The sequence below is a fragment of the Poecilia mexicana genome, unplaced genomic scaffold (assembly GCF_051168715.1).
Source record: "Poecilia mexicana isolate PSO_F unplaced genomic scaffold, ASM5116871v1 scaffold_1, whole genome shotgun sequence".
NCBI lineage: Eukaryota > Metazoa > Chordata > Actinopteri > Cyprinodontiformes > Poeciliidae > Poecilia > Poecilia mexicana.
Genome location: NW_028263370.1, coordinates 7,683,069 through 7,702,102, shown reverse-complemented (window position 1 = coordinate 7,702,102; position 19,034 = coordinate 7,683,069).

The window sequence follows — 19,034 nt, the reverse complement described above, 5'->3', positions numbered from 1 at the left end:
TCGCCACTTTCCTGACCTTTCTGGTGTGTTCCTTGGTCTTCACTATGCTGTTTGTGTGATTTATGAAGGCGTTTGTTTGCTTTACAGTTTATATAGAATTTTCAGAGCAAAGAGGGATAGATAAAATGCACATACACAATATTATTTTTTTTTTTTTCACAACTACTTTATGTTGATCTGTTCTATTGAACCCAAATAAAATACACTTAAGTTTGAACGTTGATATGGGGCCAAATGTGAAAATGCTCAAAAGGTTTGAACACTTTTGAAAGGCAATTTGTATACCGAAAACTTCTAAAAGGATGTAGGTTTCAGGTTCACATATGGTTTAGTTGTGGGGGTGGGAGTGAACCCACAGACATTCCCAGACTTTAGTAATCCACAGCAGATGATGCCTGACACACATGTGTTCTCCACAAGGACAGTGACTTTGATGGATTGTGTCCAGGCAGCCATGATCACCATTTCCTGTACTCAGATTTACTGTATTTGCATCTATGTTAAATGTGTGGTTACCATGGACTGTGATAAGAAAAAAAAAAAAACTTGCAAAGGGAAGTCCCAGTAAGGATTTTTTTTATTTTTATTTTTCACCAACAAAGCAGGGATTTTAAGTGTGGGCATTTACTTGCTCTAAGTCCATTATCACAATAGAATCAATTCAATGCATATGCAGTACAATAACCTACCAGTCCTAGACTGGTCGTACTGACCCCACGTGCGCTTTTATGAGGTTTGAAAATTTATTAATTTTATTTTTTCATGGTTTCAGAAACTGGCAGGCTGCAGGACATCCTCTTCGCAACACTGTCACCTTACCATGAAATCTTCCTTCCTCTCTCAGAGCATTAAGCATTGTGACTAAGACTTACTTGCGCTAACTAAAGGTCTTCTTCACTTCTCCTAATTTTGTCACGTTAGGAATTTTCTTAAGGTCTAAGATACTTCTCAAAAAACATTTGCCTTACTGAGGCAAAATTCTGAGAAAAATCATACAATTCAAGATTTTCTAAGAATGTTTCTAAAATAACATCACAAGGACTACTTTTAGTCTTAAGATTCTTTGTGAGTACAAGCCCTGGATGCATTATTTACTGCTTATCCATAGTAGGGTGGCCAGGGTGACTGGTGCAAGGGGGAAACCAAGATGCGTCAGGGTGGGTCCCGACCAAATTTATACTCATCATTTATTTTTACCTCGAGATTAGTTCTGATTCAGTGATTTTAGCCTAAGTTAAAGATTCAGTACTGTTTGTTTTAGGAAAACGCACTCTCAAACTGTAAAGAGTCTTGGAGACATTTTAAAAAAACAAATGTGTCTTAATCAACTAATCAATTTCTTTATGTTAGAATTTTATTTTGGACCAAAGGCTCTCAAATTCTATCCCTCTAAGTGGCTCTAATTTATCCCCATTGGAAGAAGGAACCAAAATTAAAAAGCAAAATACTGTTTGCTGCAATTGGGCCATGCTACTAAAATACTAAGTGTGTTTGTATTTATGATGGATAATTGTATGTGTGTGCATTGTGCACCTTATGTTTTGGAAAAAGTTTTTTTTTTCCTGTCAGTTCTTAGGGGTTGACACAATAAAAGATTACTTGGTGTTGGGTTTCACCTCTAATACAGCCACGTCCATACAATCAACAGCTCACTCTGCCTCACAACACCTGGCAAATAAACCTAAAGATATGTTTGTGTTTGTGCTTTTCTATGTTCCAATGTTTCACCACTGGGCAGCATTGGATAACAAAATCCAAAGGTTGGTAGATTATTAAAATCGAAATAGTATAAAAGGTTGTGGTGTACATTCAGCCCAAAAAACTGGTATGAAACGAAAACAGGAGTATAACTGAAGGGATCCGCACGCAATACCCAAAATAAAGAGATAAATGAGATTACAAGCTTGTAATGAGTCTCGAGGGAGGCTAGTGATTGAGGGATGGTAAAGCAGAGCACACTAAACATTTCTTGGCATCTCTCACTGTTGACAGAGGTTCATCAGAGTTAAGATTCCCCTGCTCCTGCAGGTATCCCTCATCGTCCCTCAGCATCCTTAACTCTTCACTTCAGTCGACTGCGGGCCCCGTGGGAGCGTTGTGACTGCCAGCTGGGCAAGCGTGTTGACAGCTCTTTCCCATGGTTGGCCACTGATGCATCGCTTTGTACCCTGAAAGAGACAGGAAGAGCACATCACCCCTGTAGGTAAGTACGGGGACATTTTATCATAGGGGAGCACCAGTGACAACGGTGGTCTCAGGCCGCTGGATATATTCTATTATTCACAGCCCAGCGTGAGCGTCAGATCTACCTGACGATTGGTGCAGAGGCCGATGTCAGAGGTGACATCAAACAGACAGTGGCTCTGTGACAGCCGCCGACAAGGCTGCCGTCAAGGTAATACTCAGGTGCCCCGGCAAAGGTCCCCACTCTGGAGGGACAGGAGGAATCGTGAAAGGTCATCGCGCAACACAGGTCACACCTTTGATCCAATCAGAGGCAGAATCCAGTAGGGAGAGCCTTTTTGTGAGTGAGGAGTGGAGGACAATGGTTGGCTGTCAATTTGTATTTCAGGGCCACAGCAAGAAGCTAAAAAGAACCAAGAGCCAGCAGCAGCAGCAGCAGCAGCTGCTGCTTCATCATTATTTAATACACAGGTCACTTTAGATGCTTTGGGAGTAAGACAAGAAGTGGAAAGAATAAAAGGATCCGTGATTACTGTTATTACTAAACCACATATTTGATGAGGCCCCCCTCCAATTAGAAAGTCAATTGTCGGTTATGTATTCACACAGGCTGTGAAAAAACACTGAGGGGCTGACCCTGAAGCTTGACCTTGTTCGCTTTGAACCTCTTCTCCTCAGCCCCCCCCCTCCCAGTTCTCCGCTTTCTCATTTTCTCCCACTCGTTCTGCCTGCACTCAGTCCCTGGGAACACATGCTTTGATTTGGCCCGTCCAGCAGCAAAAGTAAACCGCATTGCATTTTAGGAATGTAAATAGGAGAAAGTGCTTTCGTCAAAAATTGATTGGATGATTCTAGCTGGACCACATAATCATTTAGAGGGCATATGTAAATACCTCTTATGATTATGGAGGAATGCGGACTATTTCCCTTTCAAAGTCCAAACTGGTCATTTGGTTTGGAGACAGGAGGTCACAGCGAAGCATTTAGGAGCTGGAGGATCACTGCACGCCGTCCACTATTAACCACGAAGATCTATCCAAGAGCACCAAGTGCTCCGCAATAAAAATTGGCAATATGTCTAAATAACGTCTAAGTGGCTCATTTGACGATTGTAAGTTTGGCAGATTTTTGTGTTAAAATGTGTTTTTCAACATCTAGAACTGTTTTTCAGATGTTTATCAGAAGTCTAAATGTAGGTCACAGCTGCCTCCTCTCTCATGTCATTGGAGTTGTTACATCTTCTTTTCAACACTCTAACCCTAATTGTCATCTTCACATAAGAAAAAAACAAAACAAAAACAAATACAATGTGCAGTTTACGGCTGCAGAGACCGGTTTTAGCACCGGTGTCCGCTCCACAGGTCCTGGATTCAAATCGTCTCTGTGGCCTTTCCGTACGAAATTTGAATCTTTTCTCCCTGCATGTGTGGGTTCTCTACTCAGTCATTCTACCACAAACCTAAAATAAACATTATGACTTCATTGGTTCTCTAAATTCTCCCCTGGAATGAGTTTAACCTGAGTTTCTCTGTGTTGTCCCACGATAGATGATTGACAACCCTGTTCAGGGTGTACCCTGCCTCTCACCCGATTCTAAATATTTTTCTGCTGGATTCGACCATAAAGCTGTGTGTTTCGTGTGCGGAGAACATATAGCGGTGTTTAGGGATTACGATTTTATCAGCCATCATGAAATGAGACCCAAGTACAAGGATTTGACTTGTACAAAAACAGGCACAAGGATCAGCAGAGTGCTAGCGAAACCAAGAAAGCAACTAGGACTACATACAAAGCTCCACTCCACGGATGCAACAGCCTGACCAGCTTTGTATCTCAGAAAATTGCGATGTGTTAAACCATTCCCTAACGGGGAATTTATGAAGGACTGTTTGGCAGAGTCTACAGCACCAATTTGCCCTGAGAAAAAAAGCGCTCTTACAAACATCTCTCTGTGCACACCATAATGAGGCCGATCGATACTGCGAGAATTTGGTCCTTCAGAAAACTGACAATATTGACTTGCTTGAACTTGGCTCTGGACAAGAGACAAAGACACTGCAGAGCTGTAAGAAGCTCACTGGATGCCAGATCTGGCTTTCGCTGCTTAGATATCCGAAACAGAGTCTGAACAGAGTTCAGACTCGGTTTTTACACAATTTGTAAAAACATATGAGCGTTCAAGTAGTTTATCATTCAACCTTTGAAAACAACCAGTTAAAATGCACATTTAAAAGCTCTGGGCTAATAAGAGTGATGACAATGAGTGTATGTAAATCTTTGACCGGCATTGTAAGAACTATCATCCCTCCCAGCAGCCACAGCTGCAGACACGCTATGATATCACTGCAAACTAACACAGTCCCTCAGGGTTTAAGATACAATTTGTCAGGATTGTCAGTGGAATCCATCATCATGGTTCTCCCTGGTTAAACAGACTCTTTAGGCAGTAAAAACACACACCGGTTTGCATATCAGATGTGATCCCTGACAAGATAACTCTAAATCACGCTCGTTTGGCTGAGCAGTGTATATTTCTTGCGCAGATCAAGTGTATTCTTTAAACTACGTACTGCACAAGCCTTACTCAGACACATGGCTGAGCTCAGATCGGCTGCCATCGCTCATCACTTCCTCCCTCATTCAGAGCTTCACAGACAAGATGATTTCCTGCCTAACACACTGTCTTTCTCCAGGGAAGAGGTCTTTGGATTGACAGGGCTGCTCTTTGCATGTGTGCTTTTGTCAATCTACAGCAAACTATGTAGTGGTCCTTCTTTGCCAGCTGTGATTACTTTCAAATGAGCCTCTGTCCTCTGCTGCGCACTGCTATCCTGATGCAGAATAACAACCCCACTGACTCTGAAACCCCCATCTCATGATCAAATGCAACAGTCCTGACAACCAAATATCTCCTCGGGAAACACACAACTCCCACAAAGGTAGGCTGATGTGCTGCGAGTGAGTATGCGGATAGCTATGATCTTGTTCTCTGTCAGACTTCAGTGTGTTTTCACAAGACAAGAGATTGGTGACAAGGCACACAAACACGCTCAGACAAGGAACGGCGTTGGCGAGGAGGTGAATGAGGAATAATAATTAACGGCGACTGTGCAGCAGGACAAAGATGCTCCCTCATGGCCAGCATCCTATCCCCCCCTCAAGGGACAGAACAGGGCTTCAATTAACTGACAGGCAGACGTATTAGAATTTCTTTCATGGGCCTTGATGGGCTGCTGAGATGCAGGACTATATTGCTTTGAAAGCCAGTGTGGTTTCCCCTTCAAACGTGCCCTCTAAAGTCCTTTGATCTGCTTGGTGGTATGTGTCCTTGGAGATATGTGTCTACTTCCTCAAAGCACCTCATTTTCCTGTGCTGAGGTTTAAAACAACAGCAACAGTAGGCTCTGCTGCATTCAGGCTCAGACAACAGAGACACCACCAACGCATTACGGGGACACCAGGAGGCTCTAAGCATGCGCAATGCGAAATATGCAGAATATGAAAATATCTTCTCAGAAGTAATGCATGCAAATAGTTTTGTTAGATTTAAATCTTAAATGTCAATGGATTTCGCTGAGAATATATGTGATTTTGTAATCTGAAATAACTCGTACTCTTTTTTTCATTCTCATTTTATGTTCCTGGTCATCTGCTGTAAGGTGAATCTCCAACGGGTTTCTCTCACCCTGTTTTTAGTTCAATCAATTCTCCCATTGATTCTGACAAACTTTATTCCCTGTAACATCCTGGTTATTAAAAAAAAAAAGCATACTTGCTGCATGACCATGCCACCACCATGCTTTACTGTTTAGATAGCGTCTTTAGGGTGATTTTCTTCATTAGTTAACCTCAGTTAACACAAACTTTTATGAAATTAGGTGAAAACATCCACTGTTGGTCTCACCCTACCAGATTTTGGTTTCCCTGAATTTTTGCTTTAGGACTTTAACTGCAAGAGGAATGTGTGCACACAACACTTTTCAGATTTGTATTTGCAAAAATGTTGGAAAGCATCCATTCAATTTTCTTTTTACCCAGGTTTTGTCTTGTTTGTTTTGGTATAACACATTCATCTCAATGAAATGTGTTGAAGTTTTTGGTTGTAATATGACAAAAGTGTGGAAATGATCAAAGTATGTTTACAGACCCGAAGTTCTGAATCTTTCTTTGGCACACAGAAGTGTCCCACAGATATAAATAGATCCAAATATGAAGACTTTAGACTTTTTATTGTCTTTTACATGTATACTGTGTTATTGGAAACAGAGCCGATACTTGCGCTTATGTGAACAACTTTGGCCAATAAAACCGATTCTGAATCTACATCATTTATATTCTTGTAGAAAAATGTGAAAATAATTCAGCTGAAGGATAATTTCTTATCACCTCCTGAGTCTATCAGAGCCTCACAGGGTTTCCAGTTATTCTCTCTCATTATATTAGCAGCTTAAAAGATCAATCATTTGCAAGGCTACGTCTTCATTTCTGTGACAAATTCCAATCCAGGCTCATTGGAAAACAAACGGAAAGAGTCATAAAATAGAACTGCTCCAACAAAAACATGATTTCAGCTGGATTTGTTGTTCTTTTGGCCACAAAAGAACAACATCTGAGAAAGCTGCCAGTGGATTCTGCAACACTTTCAGAGAAGAAACACAATCTTCTCATTAATATTTCAAAACATGCAATCATTTTCAATAAACTATTGAAAAGTTTCATTTATTCCAGTAACTTAATTATGCAACTACATTTAGGGAGAAGGCAAAGTAGTCTTGTTGCCTGTTGACACCCCCCACCCTGCCCTTGACGCCAGTGCTGACTTTTCCTTGAACTGCTGGGTCATTTTCCCGTGCAGGATGCTGCCCGCCTGCGAAACGTTGTCCAGGTTTCACCTCCCCCAGCAAGAACCCTCAGTCCTCCCCAGACGCAGCAGTTCGACAAACTGTTTACACTTGACTACCCACAACTGGATCACTGCCAGTCACACCTGGAAGGAGGCCCACATCGACCAACCTACAGGACAGACCTCTGGACCTCATGTAGAGAGGGCTACCTCTCTGGTCTGAAGTAAAGTGTCAATTTGCCCATGTTGTGCTAATTTTGTTTCCTCTAAAGGGAGAAATAAAACATTTTAACTCGTAAACAGATTACTAGAAAACTCCCAAACATTAATTTTTTTTTGTGTCAGTTTAATGCGAATAACATTGTGTTAACTCATGATGGCTTCCATGAATACAATCTGCTGCTTACAATCAAAGCAGCAAATCCTCCTCTGGCTCACAGGTGCTCTGCAGTTCATGACTGCCGAAGTCCCACGGAGGATATCATCGCTAACTTGTCTTTAAAGACTCGCTACTTCTCCTTCGTCTTCCACTGCCGCGGCAGGTTTCAGGCACACTTTTCGCTAATATACGTGCAAGTAAAAAACCCTGACATATTCAGCAAGCATGATGTAAGTCTGAGATAGAGAGAAATCCTGCTGCTCACAGGGAATTCTTCAGAAGCAGAAAAAAAAAACAAGTGAAGGATAAAGACAGAATATACTGCGAGTTCTTTGTAACTGAAGAATAAATGAATTCAGAGACTTAAACACAGATAGAGAGGCATATCATTCCACACTCAGGGTGAAATGCAAAACTGGCACAAGCTGCATGAAAATGTAATTGTTTTTGTTTAAAATTATTATTTTAATGGATGATTTCTTTGGGTAATGCCCCAAATTTGTGAACCTTGTAAATAGGGCAGGATTTGTCACTCGATGAATCAGGAAGAGAAGATTTGTGTCATGCAGTAAGTAGTGCGCGGTACAGATTCAGCAGTAAAGTGGTTGGTTGTAATGGAGATGAGCCAAAGGAAAGTGCTGTCTGGTTCTAAGGGATTGGGCATGGATGAAGAACTAAAACTGCTCACCCAAGTCTTTCAACGTTTAAAGAGATAGTTCAGGTTTTGCATTTTTCAAAGCAGGTGTTTGTGGTTCAGCTATGAGCGGTTCCTGTCTTGCCTGTGGGAAACTTTACTTCCAAGTGCATTATGTAAAGACAAACCCGGATTTGACAAATTTTACAACTAAACATCTGAAAAAGTGTTGCATGCTGTAGGATTATGCTCTTTTGAGTGTACTTTGTAGAACCACATTTAATTGCAGCTATGGTCTTTTGGGTTATGGCTAAGCCCAAAAGATTTTAGAAATAAAAAATAGCTTAAAAGTAATTTTATAATATTAGCAACGTGTTCCTTTTGACTGAAAGTATTGCTAACTTTTTTGAGCTGCATAGCCAGAGCCCAGAATTGAGTCTGATAGAGAATCTATGGAGGGAACTCAAGAGTAGGGTGTTAGCAAGAAGGCCTTTCCACCAAAATAGAAAGACTTGGACCTCATCAGTAATGTTACAACATCAAAAAGCAGTGGAAACCCCCCTCCCCTCAATCATAGGGAAACAAGAAATATGTCATATTTTGTACAGGGTTTTGTACATTATTCATTAACTTTCTAGGCTTGAGAACAAACTATAAACAATGAATTTGCCTCAATAGTGTTTTTATGTTATAATCTTGTTTTTTCACACATATCTCGATGTTTGTTGTTTCACCCTAATTTTCCCAGCTTGAGACAATAAAGGATATTTCTATTCCATTATTATCTGTAGGTTCAACATGTTTTTTTTTTTTCTGGTTTCTAATTTTTCTGGTTATTTCACTGCCTTTGTAGCATTTAGACTATTTCAAAAATGTCCAACTCTTATTATTGTCCAACAATGAATAGGTTATACTAGTATAACTGTATACTGACTACTGTATTTGGAAGATAGTCCAAAAATATCAGTTTTAATCACTTTTTGGTATTTTAGAGCTATTTTAAGAATCGTAGATCCAGTTCATCCTAAATTTCAGGTTGTCTACAGACAAACAGGTTACAAACTCGCCCACTTTGGGTTTTCAAGTGCATGATTATTCACAAAGTAAAAAGAAAACAGCAAAAAAACAGGTAAAATATTGAAATCAAGATCTGATTTAGTGAATGGAAGATAAAACAGGCCGGTATTAAAATATGGTGAATTTTTCATGAGATAATTGAAGTCTGCTGAGTAACAGAGTGCAATTTGCTACAACAACTTCATCAATGAATTACTGTTTGTTTTGTCCGTATTGATAAATAAAAAAAATATATATCACAGGCACATTTAAGGCACAAGCTTGGCTCAGACTTTTACTCTTCTTCATTAACGACAGAAGCAAAAAAGGGAAACATTTTCTGTTGCAGAAATTAGCAGAGGATGAGAAAAACACAGAGAGACGGAGCACGAGAGCTAGAAAGAAATAAAGTGAATCCATTGCCAAAAAACCCCAGCATGTCCTGCAGTGACATGTATACTGAATACCAATCAGGGGCAACGGGGCTTGGCGGTCCAGGCGCAGCACTCATTTCCAATGCACACGCTGTAGCTCAATCAGACGGGCCCTGGCAGATAAAAAGGGATCGCTTGCTCTCAGAATATTAGCTAATGCCACATTTGCAAGTCTTCAAGAGCAAAGAGGGACTGGGTGGGGGTGGGATGGGCAATAAGAGGGAGATGAGGGAGATAAGCGATGGAGAAAAAGTGTTACAAGTAAAGAAGAAAAAGAAGATAGGAAAAGTAAAAAAAAAAAACAAAACAAAAAAAAAAAGTTCTCCGTTTGGTGCAGCTGGAAAAAAAAAAGAGAGATTATTTCTCGCAATAAAATGCTGTGAATGGCTTTGTAGTTCACAACTGATGGAAGTGATGCCTGGATGGGGATTACTCTCTTTTCATCATAAAGCCCCATCTGGTATACTAGCAAGACCACGTCTGCCCAGGCCTCTCGCCCTTTTAAAGTGCAGTCTTGGGTTACACATCAATCCAGTCCTGCTGCAGCTGTGCCGGGAAAAGACGGCAGGTCCAAGCTTTTGCACACACACACACACACACGCACACACACACACAGCGGTGTGCTAACATGCACACACACACACACACACACACATACAAAGAAACTCTCGTCAATTACAGCGCGCGTTCAAATGCAACCGGACAGATGGGTATTCATGGATGCAGGAAGATGCACAGACACGTGTAAAAACATGCCGTCGACCTTCGTTCCGTGTGCCAAGTTATCACAGAAACAATGGTGAAACGCACAAAAAGATGAAGTGCTTTTGAAGCAGGCCTATTTCCAACTTGAAAGAGTCAGCCGTAATTAAAACCAATGGGCAGCAATGCGAGATAAATGAATAGCAGAACATTCACCAGACCCCTCCTCATCTTTTAACTAAACCACTGGTCCGGTGGCTGGCAGATGTTCTGGCTCCATTTGATGTGCGCTTCTGCATTCCCATGTGTTTCTGCACACACGTCTTTGAGTCTGCGCGTTTCCCCCTGATTGGCAGGACGTTATTGTTTTATTTCCCCCTCCACTTCATCTCGAGAGATCAATCATGGCTGTACTAACAGTCGTAAACCTACCGTTGGCCCCGGTGCTTATAAGGCTTCGATTTGACTCTGCTTAAGTGAAATGGTTAAAACTAAACCCAAATTGACAAGAGCGTGTTGGGATCAAATCACCTTTTAAATACACATGCTAATACTCATTAAATATAACACTAAAGCAGAACTCTGCCACCCTGAAGCACATTCTGAAAGCAGACGTGTACTCTGGTCACATATAAAAACTAAGGCAAACATATTACAGATGCCAAAGAAAATCTATACTTTACTATTGTTTACACAGCATTACTTTTCTGCATTATGTTACAGTGAGCAGAATCTCCTTAGATGTCGCATCTCGGTACACTTTCACACAGGAGGATCATGTTTAATTTATAGCCTACTGCATATGTGGCCTCCACATATGGTTCTTAAAGTAGCAGCCGTATAAACGGCTTTAATATGTTTATGATTGAAGTTGTTTTAAGAGAGTACACACCAGCTCTGTCTTGCTCCCGCTGACTGTCTTGTAGTGTGAGCCTGAAATAACGACTTAAGAAACGACAAGTGAACTTTTGTCATGCAGGTAAGAAATTAACTGCAGATAACCTTTTAACAGACCTCAAATCAAGATTACGCCTGACAAAAGAGTAAGGCTGTGCAGAAATCAATAAAATATGTTTAATTTAACCTATAATAATGGCTGTGCTTTTCATATCTCTTTACTTTCGTGACAGGCAGCCAGTCTTATTGGAACCAGTTTACATGACTGGTTTTCTGAATGGGTTTTCACATGACAATCATTGAACTGAAGCCTGCTTTGTTGATGGGACCTTTAGATAAGCCCTTGGATTCATCGGATCTAGATTTGTAATCGGCAAAGACTTCTGCTTTCAGTCTCTAACTTAAAGTAATACGGTTTAAAAATCATAAAAACATTCCCCCAAACTGATGAAAACTTGCGCTTCACACACGCGATTCCTTTTAGATCTGGACGTGTCACACGTTCAGCTCCAAGTACAGGATGACCATGACATCAAAACACTTTGTTCTTGGCCCTTTATTTCATCTTCTAAGACAAGCTAATCTGCACTTTTAATCAATGAAAGCCTCATAAACTTTATCTACAGAAGGTAAGACAATAGGTGCTTATAAAACCTTTGAAGGAAGAAGCCGCTCACACGTAACAAAGTAGTATTAAAACTGAGTTTGGTCTTGAAGAATAATGGAAATTCATCCCCATTCACTCCCATTTCAGAAGTTTTTTAAAGGAGTTTCAACTGATGGGTCATATTCCTCGAGCAGATGTACAATTATTCTTTTTAGAAGAGACATCTGCCTTAAAGCGACAAATGATATTAGAAGTCACACATTAAAGTGAAGGACGTGATTCACTTTCTGACTTTCTGGACCTTTAATTCCCCTTGTCTAAATTGGCCAGGCAGGACTCTTCTTCATCTTTAGACCGTGTCATCTTCACATTTCAGCACATTACGGGAAGAAAGGCCGGCCCCATTGTAATCTCGCGATCTGCCTATTCCTGCTTATTCCTATGCTAGGACAGGAACAAAGAGGATAATATTACGACTGGACTGAGATAAATTAAACTTAATTTCACTGGAATTAAAAGAAGCGCTTGATGGTTGTGAAAAGAGAAGCGATAATGAGGAATTCAATTTGATTAGTTTGCCGTCAAAGATAGTCTGACCGGTCTGTGGGAAAGCATTGACGGAGCTTCTCTTTCAGTGTTTGAACGGATAAAGTGAACTAGAGAGACGGAGAGATGGGTTGGGTTAATGTTATGACTCTACTGAAAATTGTGCTGTTAACAAATTGGTGGGTCTCAGCTGTTTTCCACCGCTTCAGCCTCCAGGTATGTTCGCCTGCCTGTCTCCGGCTTCATTGTAGTGCTTCTTTCAATGTCGGACTCTCAGTTAAATCTGGACAGCCCAAATGACAACGCTACCGGCAAGAGAGAGGCGGCTGACAGACGAGGAGAGAATAAAAGGAGCCTAAATCAGCCCCCCTTCCACTTCCCCACCACTTCTCCCCACTGTCAGCCGGTCTGGACAGCCCCTAGGAGATCAAACCTGTTTGTAATCCTGCTCTTCCTCTTCATGTCTGTGTGTTTACAACCTGACCATATTTCTGCTGCAGCTCTGTCTGTGGTCTACGTCCGTCTCCATTAGATCAAATGTAGGAAGGTTTGGGGGGAAGAAATGGGATGCATTCATTGTCCTTGGCTGACAAGTTTCTCGTAGTGCTTTTGTTTAATCCGCGCTGACAAATGACGGGCAATTAATTTGTGCAAACCGCTCCTCCTCAATCTCCGCATGGTCACAATAGACGTCTTGAGCCTGAGGTCTGAGCGGATTGTGAAGTGTTTGCTATGTGACGCTCATCGGACAGTTTATGCTTCGCTGTCAGGAGAAAGGTCAGCTAACTGACTAGGATAGCATTTTTATGCCCATCTGTGGATCACAGGATCAGAATCTGCTGGGTTGCTGTGCAGGAGGAAAAAAACCTTTTGGGTGCAACTCTGGAACATCTTCAATGGAAACCGCATGACTTTAAGCGGGTAACCACCGGGTGGTCCAATAAGCTGCATGATGACATTTACTGACACATGTGTCTCTAGCAATTAATTTCAACTCCTTGAAACATCAACTTTTACACCCTCTCTTTTGGGATGTTTCAAGCTGTGATTTATCTGGAACTCAGAGAAATTTGATCAAAAGATGACATAAATGAATTCCAAGCAAGTTGCCACGGGTTTCCCAAGGGCCTCTGTGGTTTTCTCAATTAAACCAATCCTGATAAAACTTCAGATCTTTTCAAGAAAGAAAGGGAAAAAAAGACTATATTACAAAACACACCATTAAGGGCTAATAAGGTCTGTACAAACATTCTTCATAAATCCTGCTTTCTGCTGATGTCAACCCAAAACTCATGGTCAGAAGTAAACAGGATGCTGTAGCGCTCACCACATCCTATCCCAGTCATCTGCCTTACTAAAGCAGAAAAACTAAAACATATCTCTGTCATGCTTTTAATTTACAAGCCCTCTTGCTCTGCAAACAATCTAACACCGCAAACTCTCCACAACTCTTTTGGTCTGTAACTTCAAAGAAATAGGGAAATCCCTTTTCACCAACTCAGATTTGACAAATAAGCACGACTGAATGAATAAGCAACATTTTGCTTGGTTTGCTGGTTTCATGTCCACATTTGCTAAAAAAAAAAAAAAAAAAAAAAATTGTTTCTTGAGCAAAACAACAGCCACCTTAATAAGATAGTGCAAAAATTCAGAGTGTGTTGCTCATATTACCAAACTAGACAAGAAAAGACCAAACAAGGGGGAAAAACAATCTGTGTATTATTGTTTTTGTCCATTTTGTGCTCCCAAATTTACAAACAACAACTGCGCCCACTATACCCGTCTTGGCCATGATTAGTCTGATTTCCCCATGCTGTAGGCAGTGGTGAGTTGCTCTACAAATGACATAAAAGCCCAGTAATCAGCTTGTAGGACGAATCCAGTTTCCCATTATTAAGCTGGGAAATGTCTTATTTCAGCCAAATGTCTTTGCTGTCTGATATTCAACAATGACTTGTGTAGGACTCTTCCGCTTGCGCAGAAATCACAATTTATTGGGATGGAGAAATATTGTTGAGAAGGAGGAAACAAAGCTGCAAAAACCACTCCGTTACACAAAAACTGATTTCTTTATTACCTTAAGGCAGTTACAACTAATTTATTTTCAACTAATTTTTAGACGTCTCTCTGCTTCAGCACACCTGGCTCCAATAATAGCTCATTAGCAAAGTGTTGCAGCTTTGTATTAGCAAAGCTTGACTGTATGCTAGTGAGGCAGCTTTGCAACAAGGGATACATAAGAAAGTTGCAGGACTCTGGCTCTCGAGGAATGTAGTTTGAGACTACTGATCTAATCAGATATAAGTACTGAATTTCTTGTTTTTTAATAGTAATCTTGCATTAACAGCATATAATACTATATGCTACGAGCCTGGTAAAAACCAGCCGCCTGCCCAATGCTTTGCTTCGTACAGAGACTCCAGACTCTCGGCTAATGAGAAATAATTGCTTGCTAGAGGAGTGGACTTTGTTGAAGTTTTAAATTTTACCCAAGGGTTGATATTTGCCCCTTGACATATGTAAATAATGCTATGAAGCTTACCGAAAATCACCCGTGCCGTAAACAATTATCCACCACTGCGAAGAGAGAAATGCAGAGCCGAACGATACAGCAGTTAATGATAATTCAACATTTGGAAGCATGGCCAACATTCACTGAACGGCTTCACTCACTTCCTCTGCTGCCATTGCTAAAGCTACAGGCAGACTACAATTCTAAAACAGCGCAGAAAGTTGACGTCGTCGTTTGCAACTTCTCCTTCTGTTCACTGATTAGCTCAGTGGGAATTCTACCGGAGGAATCCAGTTCAGTGGGAGAAAGCCCAGGCTGTGCACTGAGGGAAGATTTGAATCGAGCAGAATTGCGCAGAAAGGCAATGGTCAGGCTAATGCACCATATACATATGCTAATAATATTAAAAATATGGAGCCACCAATATTTGTCTTTTTAAAGGTGCCTAAGACTGTTAGTAACTACACTATTACAGTACGTTACACAAGGTCTGCACATTATCAAAACCATATTATCAAATGTGGGTTCCGATTCAAGTCTGAAGCGTTCTTTAAACTAGGGTTGAGACTGTAATTAATTAATTACATAGATTTTAAACATTGAACATTTTTAAGCAATTAAGCCCTTTTAATACATACTAAAGTCCCAAGCCAGAACTCTTGCATTGTGTTTATGTTACTTTTGTGAATCTAACATAAAACAATATAACAAGTGACATCTGCATACTACAAAAATGGGTGATAAAACCACTTCGTTTGACCCACTGAGGGTTAAATTTTTACTTCAAATGATGCAGGAAAAGACTATTGTTGTCTGAAAGTTGTGCAAAAAAAAAAGAGTTAACCTATCACCAAATCAAACCTAAAATGTCTTCATGCAAGCACCAATGTCCCTATTGGTAATGTCAGTTTCCACAATCCACATTTGTAAAGAAGTATTTTTTTTCAAAGAAGCTATATGAACTATCAGGGGTTCCTTGAACACTTCTAAGTGCAATGGGGATAATGGCACTTTGCACTAAACTGATCTCCCTACTATTTTAACCAACATACCACCCTAGAGTCGTCCCGCTTGAATACCTGTCTTCCGCTAAGATTTGTGAAAATATTCAAGTGTCGTGAAGATTTCAAAGAATCAAACATGATGACATCCAGCAAGGAGTTAATAAAGGAAGTGTTGCCATGCTGACAACCTCCATTTCATTCTTGAATTTAAAGAGTCAAAGAAACAAACCAGGGTCAATCTGTCAATAGGTGTCCAACAGGGAGCCCATGATAGAGGGACTGGAGTTGAGAAGGGTGGGTCAAAAGAGCGTGTTTAAATCAATATCATCACCATTGCAGGGACATGCTATGATGTCTGCAGAAAAAGAACAGCAGTTGTGGTCTGTTATAGTTTGATAGGCTGAAATGAAATGCCTTAACAGGCAATGACCGTAATGGCTGCCTGCAGAGCAAAGAGCGCACTCTCCTCTCCAAGCCTTCCGTCTTTTAAGAGCTTCGAACAACTTCAGTTTGTCTTTTTGGTCAACCAGAGACACAGTGAATGGAAAAATCCTCCCTGCTGCTTGAAATAAAAGGCCAAAATCAAACAAACACCAGGAGAGTTTCACCATATTAGCCCCGTCTACACTTAGGTCACAACCCACAGAGAAGTGAATGCAAAATCCCCCTTAAGTTAATTTTATAAGACATATCCTCCCTATGCATTATGACTTCTTTCTCCATGCTGAAGCCTTTGCAGCTGATAGTCAAAAACCACCTGCAGGAGTTATTTAACAATTTCCTGAAGTGCAGCTGGAGCAGTCCCGTAGCTATGTCCAACATCCAGAAACATCAGTAAACCCAATTACAAATGCTAAATGTTTTAAGTGCATGCCAACAGAAAAAAAATAAATAAATAATAAAAAAATATACTTAGCAGAAATTAAAACAACAGTAACAGCGCTAATAGCGTCTTACAGAACACAGACCCCCTACCTGGCAGCCCCTGTTTCCACGACCCCCAGCTGTTTGTGGATTGTCGAACCATAGCGGCCCGTTGACAGCCTCCCCCAGATTGCCAATTTGCCGTTGGTGGTCCAAGGTTTCGCCTATCCTCTCTCAGCATTGTGCAACTGGAATAGGTGCGTCCTCCCCTGTTCACGCTGCGGTTGTAGCTCCCCGATCTGATTGGACAGCGCTGAGCGAGACCTCATCAGCAGAACATCCCTGTTGTCATGACAACTTGGCGATTTCCCAACAGGGGTGTGTTGGTAGAAGGGTGGGGTAGCGGGTCACGTTTGCTTTCTTGCCTCCGACTGGCACAAGCAGACAACTCATTTTTCATCATCGTTACTTCAGCGCTTGCTGTTTCCCTCTTTCACAGACCTAGCGGGCTAAGCTAATCTGCCCAGCCTGCGATTTTCGAGAATTTATGGGCCATTCTGCTCTAAACCTATGAGTCTACAGGCAGCTGTCTCACCAGGATTTCTTTGCCCGATGTCTCGCACCACAGGATGCCAAATCAGCTTAAAACGATAACCATAGTCATTATTCTGACACATGAAATTCAAGAGATGGATAGCAAATTTAGCAAGGGCCTTTAAGTCAAAGCAGTGCAAATGATTTTCTTTTCCGTTTGGATCCGTGGATAATTATTATTTTAGCCCTTAAGCATGAATGCACACAATCAAAAGTTCTTCCAGGTTTGTTTGAGAATGTTAATTTCAGACAATACATTTGAGAACCATATCTCAAGTTTCTATTAGAAAGTGAACATTGAGATTACAACCAAACATCTCACTTCAAACATGAAAAAAAACAAAAAAACATTTAGGGCTAAATTATCAAAACTAACTCACTATTGTGCCAGTTTTGTCATCATGCTAACTGAACATGCCATTCAGTAATATAAAAAGGGAAACTAAATCCCACAGATTGAGGCTGGAACAGATCAAGGACAACAAAAGAAATAAAGAAGTCGGAGAGGACAGAAAAGAGGGTGAAACTGGGAAGAAAGTAAAAGCAAAGCATTATTCTGTTGTCAACCATGCCATGCACAGCACAAGCAGATGAATGTTTTGTGCCTGAGACACCCGCTGTGCTGCTAGCCTGCTAGCACATGATAGCTAGCCTGTTCCCAGGGTTTTTTCCAAATTACCTCCTGCCGAGATGGAGATGATGACCTTGGCCGCTGCTGGAGCTCTCCTCCCCCAACTAGGGAGTGAAAGGCGGATGCAGGACAGAGGGCTCAGGCCTTTGATTACTAATCCCCCAAACATTGTACTCCAGCCGGCACCCTACCTGGCCTTCAAGCCGGAGGCAGCTTGGCGGTGGCCGCTGAAAGCAGGTGATGAATGGGGCATAGCTGCTGGAAGCCAGGCTCCCTGGGTAGCAGGGGAGCTTTGCAGGCCCACAAAGAGGCTCATACCGGTTTCTGTTGGATTCTCAAAAGTTTTAATAGATTTCAGAAGAAACTAAAAGCATGCATGCTATTAGTGTTTGAGCGTTGAGAGACCATCTAAAAAAAAAATGGACATGTGACACAATTGTTAACAATAAAGTAAACAAGCGAGAGAAAAAAAAAAAACAGCCAGCATGAGCATTACTTTCACTTTGACCAAACCAATAATCACCAAGTTATATACCAAAACAAAAAAGTGATGAAGTTGATCACACAAATCTTAATAGAGCGTGGTATGAAGGGCTATAAATATCTTACAGCAGTAGGATCCTTTTTGTATTGCCGCCGACCAGCATGTGTTAGGGACTTAAATCCAATCTGAGGTCATCAATGGTAATTCCAAGTTTTACCATTTTAATTTTATATTTAGTAACTAAAAGAGCCTTCTGAAGATTTTCGTGAAAACCTCAAAATAGTGTCTCTGTAAATCTTTCTGGTGTTCATTGAAAAAGTAAACATTTTTCCATAAGATGTCTGTGGAAATAAACTGACAAAAGGAAGGTATTTGTACAAAATTTGCCCATAACAAGCAGAAGACACCGACCAGCAGAAGACACCGACCAGCACAATCACACTGATCACTGTGGGCAGTAATGGTGACACTCAAATTTGTTGATTCAGGTTTTCAAACCGTGACGAGCAATTCAGCGCTCTTGCCGAACCTATCTGGATTTTGAAAAAAGAAAGTTCAGCGAAATCACAGAAGTAAAAAAACAAAAGCACAAACCTCCTCATTGTAACATCAGCAGCATTTTGGCAGAGACTGCTGGATGCCAGAATCTTAAGAGTACCGGAG